The sequence below is a fragment of the Arachis ipaensis genome, chromosome B3 (genome assembly GCF_059453495.1).
Source record: "Arachis ipaensis isolate K30076 ecotype BB chromosome B3, ASM5945349v1, whole genome shotgun sequence".
NCBI lineage: Eukaryota > Viridiplantae > Streptophyta > Magnoliopsida > Fabales > Fabaceae > Arachis > Arachis ipaensis.
This window is the reverse complement of record NC_142438.1, coordinates 135,268,727-135,278,284: the sequence shown is the minus strand read 5'-3', so window position 1 is coordinate 135,278,284 and position 9,558 is coordinate 135,268,727.

Sequence of the window (9,558 nt, the reverse complement as noted above, 5' to 3'; positions counted from 1 at the left end):
CATAACTTATTGCTAATAATAATAATTACTAATACATAAATTCCTAATCAAAATTCTCTACAATAATTTTTCAACCACAACAACTAAAACAATAAGCTCCTACCAAAATTAAATAAATATCATGGTTACAAAATTTGCACAAATAACTCAACAAGAAACAAGTACTATCATAAATTTATTTACTAAATCCTTATAAAACAGATAATTCTAACTTCTAAAATTAATTATTAATCCTCCAAATTATTCATAACTTATTGCTAATAATAATAATAACTAATACATAAATTCCTAATCATAATTCTCTACAATAACACATTTAACTTGAATAATATCTAATATTAATTAGTAATTTACTATTATTTAAACATATTTTCTTCAATTATAAAAAATAATTATAAAAAATAATAATCACTCTATGCCTAAATTTATTTTCTAACAACATTCATAACAACTAACTAACTTGCTAACAATGAAAATTATAATTAAAAAAATTAAAATATTCCCAAAATAAAACTAACGGTGCTAAAAAATTATTACTATTATTCATTCAGTACTAACAGTTTCTCACAACAACAGTAACATTTAACTTCATTAATAACAATTATAGTTAATAATTTTAAAAACATTTAAAAAAAATTAATCCTAATTTCAATAATAATTATAACAAAAATTGAGCTGTTGGGTCTCTCTTTTTAATTTAATTTGGTTATATTTATATTAAATAATAATTATAATAAAAAATATTAAAAATCCCAAAAAAAAACGTCCTTTATAAAAAATTTCCTAGCATTCTGTTTACATTTTAAACTTCAACAACTAACAAAATAATAATAACAAATTTACTAACAATAATATTTACAATTAAAAATTAGTTAAAAAATTCAGAAAAATCATATAAATGCTGAAAAATATTAATAATTATTTTTTTATATTTTTAATTTGCACTTCTAATAATAACAATCACAAGAAGTAAATATTTAACAATGATAATTATAAATATAAAATATTTAAAAATATTAAAAAAAAACTTACATAATCAGTATCACCGAGATAATGTATAACATGAAACTCAGGTCGATCAACATCTTTAATTTTCTGTTTCTTTGGCATGCTTTTATTTCTTCCACCATGCACAGCTGAGAGGAGAAACGGAGAGGAAGAATGGGGGGGTGTTCAAGTTGAAAGTGAAATGTGAGAGAGTGAATGTATTCGGATGGTGAGAGGGGTTAATGCATGGGTCTTTGTTTGGTTTTAGGGCACCGTTTGGAGAGAAGCTTATGCGCGACAAGTGTCCATCCCCTTCCAAATCGGATCGTGCGTCTGCTGATAGGGAAATCGAACGGTCCGTTTGGTCATAAGAAACTCGGACCCTCCGAGTGGTTACTACACTGACACCACAACTCAGTTAAGCACCTCCCTCCCCCATAATGCAGTCCAACACCACTCATGCTCCAATATTCAAATTAAAAAACGTGTAATTGCTAATTGGGTATGCATAAAAATAATAGTAATCCATTGGCTATAATTCGGCTCAGATAAAACTATAAATTGGAATATGTTTAAAACTAAATAACCACATGCTACATCAGGAGTACGTGGAGTATGTGTTTCGGTCTTCTCAAACAACTATGTGCCAACCCAAATTGGCGTAGGAATATCTCCGTAATTTCTCTAAACAAGGTCACTAAACACAAATTCCGCAAAGCAGTTTGGGAAATATTCATAACTGCCCCCAAACACAAGAACTTTATAAATACAAGTGACATTATTCATTTTGAATAACTTCGTATATCTTCTACTCTTACTAACTTGAGCATTAGAGTTCACAGGTGCCTAACGCCGCCTCTCCTACAAGAAAAACAATGTTCCTTCCTCTCACTCCCAAGGAAAACAAGTTCAAGCACTAGCAGAACAAGCTATACCTCAGAGATATCTTTCACACAGGAACATTTGGCGCCCACCGTAGGGCCGTATATCTAAGTCCACCATCTTTTCTGCATGATTTTTACCTTTTTTGCAGGATGTAATTAATGGCAGAAGAGCAAAATCCTGCAACGCACTATAAATTTCAAATTTTCCGATAATATTATCTAGTGGTATGCTGTTTTAGTTACATACTACCCGTTTTCGATTTTCACATTTACATCGGAAATGTTGGCCTCGGAAGATTATATAACTGTTTGACCAAATAGCAAAATTAATTTCATTATCTTTGATCAAGAATAAAATTTTATAGGATCTAAACAATTTGAACATGAACAATTTCGTACTTTCAAGATGTTAGTTCAAAAAGACTTATCATCTATTCTACTCCTTTAGTAATAGCGAATCTTTCAAACTCATTTGAAATTCATATATTATTTGTGAATACAAATTCTGTCTTATTTTTTATTTCACATTGCTTTATAATCTTTACTCTATCCACAATATTTATTCTTGTACTAGTTGTTCTTTTTCTTCTTATAACAATTTTTAATTAGTTTTCAATAAAGTAACATAAATGTGAAATTACTTATTTTTATTGACTAAGTGAGATACATTTATTCTCAATTCTTTTTATCTATCGTAAATTTCTATTGCTAATAACTAGTAAGGACTATTCTATTTTTCAATAGCATTTTGATTGTTCGATACTCATACGGTCCCATTTGTGTTGTTCCTTCGTTAATTTCAATTATTTATTTCTTCGATTTTAGCCAATAAAATATGTGTTTGCATTGTCACATTTAACTTCTTTTCTAAACTGAAAATGTCTTATATATTACCATATCATGAATCAATATAGACAAATTTGAAGTTGACTCCAAAACCGTCAATAAATGAAATAAATTCAGCTAAATGTTCTGCTAACATTATCTAACGGGATTCAGTTATAGTTTTAACCAACGAATTCAAAACATAAATTTACAATACAATAAAAAAAATCCAAAAATTAAATTAAAAATTGAATGACAATTGAGAGGCGAATAACCGCTTATATATTCTTTTATTTTAATCTTCAATATGACATGACCTATTGTAAGATATACAATAACCTATGTACTTAAACCATTTTACGTCATATTTAGTTGTATATTATCAATATTATCAATCTGTATTTCATTGTTGATTGACCTTCTTTAAGCATATCTGGTATGCTATAGACCATCTGCAGCAATAGTACCGCCATGCGAATTATATTATAACTCGAACATTTCGCACTTTCCAACGACCACTCGATACAAAGACATATGGTGATGTGTTATTTCTTTATTAATGAAATATCTTTACTCTTTTACTTTCAATTTTTCTTATCATTTTCATCATTCCTAATTGATCTATAAGTCATCTCATACACGATAAACATAAATTGCTCTGCCACGAATCTTCAGAATCATATACAAATCTTCGACCGAGATATTATCCAAATCCATTATTTAAATTCAGCTCTCCTTATTGAATTATAATTCGATTTTCAAATAATGCTACTTCTATTAACCTCACTATACTCAAACATCAAGAAATGAGTTCATCTAACAATGTTGAGTACCAGTTCATCAAAAGCACAAACAGTTTCTAACAAAATCAAATCCAAACAACAAATTCAATCATATTTTCTTCTATAGAGTCTGATTCAATCCAAACAACCCGACACTTATATACCGGAATAATAACTACAAACAAATTAGTATCTATAGGTCAAAATAAGTCAAAATGAAGCCGATGCATACTAAATATCTTTTTCAAAGAAATATTTTATTCTCCATGCTATCAGATTAAACTGGGGGCTTATCCCCCTTATTTAACCATTATTCCTAATCATTCTCAAATTTCTTTTACTTTACTATTTACCTACATCAAATTTCAAGCATGACTATCATTTTTTCATACAACAAGTTGAGCTTGGAGACTACTACTATTACTATCACTATTCCGAACTAGGATTACAAACTATATTTATCATTCCGATTTATAACGCCATAAAAACTCATAAGCTCGTATCACCACAAAAATACAACAGGTCAAGATTGGGGGCTATGATCCTCCGTTGGCTATAATTCGGCTCAAATAAAACTATAAATCAAAATATGTTTAAAACTAAATAACCACGTGCTACATGGAGTACGTGTTTCGCTCTTCTCAAACAACTACGTGCCAACCCAAATTGGCGCAGAAATCTCTCCACAAATCTCTCTAAACAAGGTCACTAAACATAACCGCCCCAAACACAAAAATTTTATAAATACAAGTGACTCACTAGGTCACAGGTACATTATTCATTCTGAATAACTTCGTATATCTTCTACTCTTACTAACTTGAGCATTGGAGTCCCTTTGCAGGTGCCCAACGCTGCCTCTCCTATATCAAGAACGACGTTACTTCCTCTCACTCCCAAAAAAAGCAAGTTCAAGCACTAAGAGAACAAGCTATACCTCGGAGATTCTTTCACACAGAAACAAATAGAATGTCATAAATTTTTTTATATATAGCAATATTACATAATTACTAAATATTATTATTTTGAATCAACACTTATTCAGTAATAATTTATATTTATATTTACAAAAATTTACATACATAAAATATATAATTTATACTTATATTATAAAAATTTATATATACAAGTCAACATAACTTATACCCATATTTATCAGAATTTATACATATAAATTAATAAAATTTATTTATTAAAAACAATTTAATATTTGTATTATCATTTACTAACTAAAATTACTAAAATCTGCTAATCTTCAAAATTTCCTGACATTCGATTTAGTTAAATTTATTATAAATGATATTCATTATATTTTATTGTGATTTAATAGTGAATTAAAAAAAATATATATCGTATAAAAAACTATGAGCAATCATTAATCTAAGCTCTCATATATACTTTATTTGAAGTAATGCATGTATGTAAGGGAGAAAAAACTATATATTCATTCGAACTTATATAGTAGATTGCAATAATGATCTCAAGTCATGGTATATTTGACTTTCTATGAGTCTATGACGACCTTATATCCGAAAATAAAACGTGGAATATAATTCAACCATGCATTTCACGTGTTTCGGACAGGGTTAATAGCAAGTCAACGGGATATGAAAGTAAAGCAACTACACATACAGACGATAAAGTCCAAGTTAATTGTTGGATGAGTATAACATAACACAACACAAAGTCAAGAGGCATATGACCAGATTTTGAGGATCCATGTGGTTTATTATTAGATTTCCAAATTTTAACATAATCAATCCAACCACGTGCTAAACTTATTATGAAGAGGAAGAACATCGACATAGTTATCTCCATGTCTTGTCGAGAAACATACACTTAACCAATTAGCCAACCTTGCCATACCAATTTATTATTTCAAAATATTATTACAACATTCTTCGTGCTTTACTGATGTCATTATATTTTTCTGTAACTCGTGCTTTTCAATTTTGCATTATGTTCCGAATTGTTACACTAAGAGTTATAAATAACTATAAATCCAAACATAGCGGAGTGGAGAGCGTCCTCTTTAATTACTATGAGGCTAACTCCTTGTATGACATATATTATATGACTCATCTTTAAATACTTTTTATTAAGTACGAATTCTTTGTTAATTAAATAAATTTTAATTTTTTATTTATTATATTTTATATTAATACACTATAATATTTTTAAAATACACCAAAACGAGAATAGAACATATTCATTACAATAACAATTCTGATTCAGAATTTTTACATCAAAATTTTGCTACAAATGTACAAAAATATTTTCTTTAATTTTGAATAGGCAACGTGATCAATATGGCAAAAATTATACGATAACGATAACGACGATACGTATAAGAAGAAGAAGACGACGACGATGACTATAACGATGATGATCATGATGATAAAGATTATGGAGGAGAAGGAGAAAAAGAAAAAAGAAGAAGAAATTCCCATAAAAAAAGAAGAGGAAGAGGAGGAGGTGGTGTTGGTGACGACAATAACAAAAGAGAAAACTAAAGAAGAAGAAGAAGAATAACATACAATAAAAAGAAGAAGAACGTGCAAAAACGACAAAAAAAAGAACATATGCATGTAAATATAAATGACTTGTATAAATTTATATTGAAAAATAACTTGTACGTGGAGAATAATTATTTCAATATCTAAAAGATATAAAGATTAAAGTTCGCAAAGATATTTTTAAAAATCTTCATCCCTGGTATTTGTAGTTTTCTGTGAGTAGATTTATATAAAGATCATTCACTTATTCTCTTATTTTCGTGAGCTATGATCCTGATTTTGGTGTGACCCTTTTATTGAGCTGAAGCATGAATCAAACTCGGTGCGAGTGCTCGGCCGTAACACCTAGTATCCCAAGTTTATTGATTGGCTAATTTGAAAGTCATGCTTAATTAAATATAATAAATTCTAGTCTCAACTAGTATATATTTGATAAGTTAATTGTGGAGTTTTCGAAAAGAATAATAGTACATATATATATATATGGAACAAATTCGTATAGTGGACCCCTTAGCGGGCAAGTTAACAATCCTGAAGATCAAAAGTGATCCAATCGTGACCTGTCAAACTGATATAAGATAAGCATATAAGATTTTCTGGTGGCAGCATGAACTTAATTTGCTATTTTCAGCGGGCACAGCATGTATCACATACTCATAACTCATAAGCAATAGTTTATGCAGGTATACACAGAGTGGGGGTAAAATATTGATATACACTACCAGAAATACGGACATTACCAACGGGAAGATACCCACGAACTAGAAAGAGTGGCAAATTTATATGATCGTGGTAATCACTTGCAACGTCTTATATTTCCGTGGCCAAATTTTGTGAAATTTTTTGACGATTTTGTTTGTTCGTGGCTAACTTGAGATGAGTTCTCTCAATGACCACAGACTCAATGATTACTGTGGCAAAATCGAACGATTTTCACTTTTAAATTCCGCGTTTAATTTAGTTTTGTCCTCCATCCCTCTCAAAATATTTTTATGCAGTTTTTACTTTTTCAAAATTTAAACCGTAACTTAAAGATAAATTCGATTTATCATGTGCAGGCTTTTCCAATTCTTTAATTGTTGAATTCTTCTCCCTCCTTTTGAGTGCTGCCATGAGAAATTAATAAAGTATGCTAATGGTTTGATTTTAGATGTTGTTGATGATGTGCAATTTTCTCACTTCGTATGATCCTTGAATTTGGCCATATCTCTGAATCATGTGTTTTTTTACTTAGTATTAGCTATGCGCTGATTTGATTAATTTTTTCTTTTTGATTTAACAGTAGTTTTTTTAACGTGGTTGTATTATTTATTACTTGTTAATAAATCAGATCGTAATATAACCAAAAAGACTAAATTATATACATACAATTTCAATATTTATATTTTAGTTGTTAATTTTTTGTGTGTGTTTTTTTTTGTCAAATGCAGTTTTAATGTCCAATTTTACCGTATGCATTATTTAGAGACTTTGGCGATAGAATAAAATGATTCAATTGAAAATAAATGTTAAAATTATAAAAAAGAGTACTTATAAAAAGAGTACATATTTATCTTTGATAAAATAGTTCTAACTAATTCTAGAAAGTAAAAGATACTAACTATGATTTATTGAAATAATAACTAATTTAATTATTCATTATTTAATTACTCACTCTTAATTTATGGCAATATTAATAAGCAGAATTTTAACTTTTAAAATTCAGAATATTAGTTTTATATCTATATTTTATTAATTTAATTTAAAAAATAAATTAAAATTATTTTTATGGGAGTTCATTTTTTAATTATGTACAAAAATTTTTTTCTTCAATTTAAAGGTATCAAATTCTTAAGTTTTAAGTTTATTTATTTTAACTTTTACTGATGCCATTTTTTTAAAAATCAACGAGTAAAAATTCTAAATTCTAATTAGTATGTGAAATTTTTGAATATAATTTAAAGTTGTAAATTTTATAATTTGATATTTTTTTATTAAAATTAAATTTTACTCTAAATTAAAAAGTTATAGTTAGTTCACTAAATAAAATTCAAATTAACATCTATAATAAGATGAATGAAATTTTGAGCGGCAATGTTAAGCGCAACTTTTATTAAGTAGCCCACTCACCCAGTCTTAACAATAACTCCCTTCCACTATTTCCAAAATTCCTATTTGTTAGCTCCTGCAATTGATTCAAGTTTGATAACATGCAGCCAACCCTTTCGTTAATAATATTTTCTTCCGTTTCTCCTGATCCTAATTTCTTAACTCCTGCACTCAGATCAATTCAGCTAACCTTCAGAGCAATTCGCTCAAGACGTTCCTGTTTAGGTTCTAAGTACGATCACACCGGACGTTCTGTGAAAGAGCAGGGACCATAATTTGCAGTTCGAGTACCGTCAGTTTGAGTCGCCGAAGAAGCAAGCAAAATCGGTGGAATCAGAATTCTATCTGTAAACCCAAATTGCGAAGAAGATTTTCATGACATCATTTTGTTTTTTATATTTCTTTTAGTCAAGAATAAAAGTTAATTTTAGACTTTTTTTTTTTTTTCCAACATGCATTCTTTCTTTTGTTACTGGTTGTAGATAGATTCTAAATTACCAATTGGCATTTTGAAAGATGTTATGTAACTGACAATTGAAGGCCGCAAAGCAGCTGCAAATTACATCCGAGAAGTAAGTATTGTACCTTAATTTTTTATCATCTTTGAATGAGTCAAATCATGACCTATTAATTTTTTAACTTAATTCTTGATCTCTATTTTGCTTAACAGATTTTATTGGAGTACACAAAACAACTGGAGTATCAACAGCGTGTATAATTCAGTGGTGTATAATCTAGTGGCTGAAGTTATGTGTATTTTTTACTATTTACCTGAAAATATTTTTGCATGTAGATTGTCTTTGTAACAAGAAATGGAGAGCTTGATAAATTCATTATTTTGATACTTTCAAGATTTGTATCATTTTAGCAAAGTTTGATATTTATTTTGTAATAGTTTTATTTGAATATTTTTTTAACATTAAATCCATTAATCTAGGATATTTGCTTTTCAATACTAGGTATTTGTTAATTTTATATTTTTATACTATGAATAATACGTATAAGAATGTGATTAATTTTTTTAATATTATATGATGTAATTTTATATTAAAGAGCATTTTTATTATGATATTTTTTTTTAATTTAACTTCTATCGTTAGCCACGGAAAAAAGTATGGCAAAAAAGCCCGGCCTGGTCAATTTTGTCACAGGTAAATGTTTTATTTTGCCACGGAAAAGAGTGTGTCTAAACGTGCTAAAGTTGTGGCTAACCAAATGTCTCCACGGGTGTTAAAACCGTGGCTATTGGAGTAAAAAGCGTGGCTAACTAAAAACGCGTCGCCCTCCCTAGCCACGGATGTTCATTTGTTGCAAAAGCATAATTGCCACAGTTTTTTTGGAGTTTAGCCACAGATTTTTCCGTGGCTAAACCCCTTCTTTTTGGTAGTGATAGCTAGTGTAATTAGGAAATAATTTCCTAACCTATCTACGAGATATACATATAATTGATTATAATTATATTAATTAGATTAATAGTT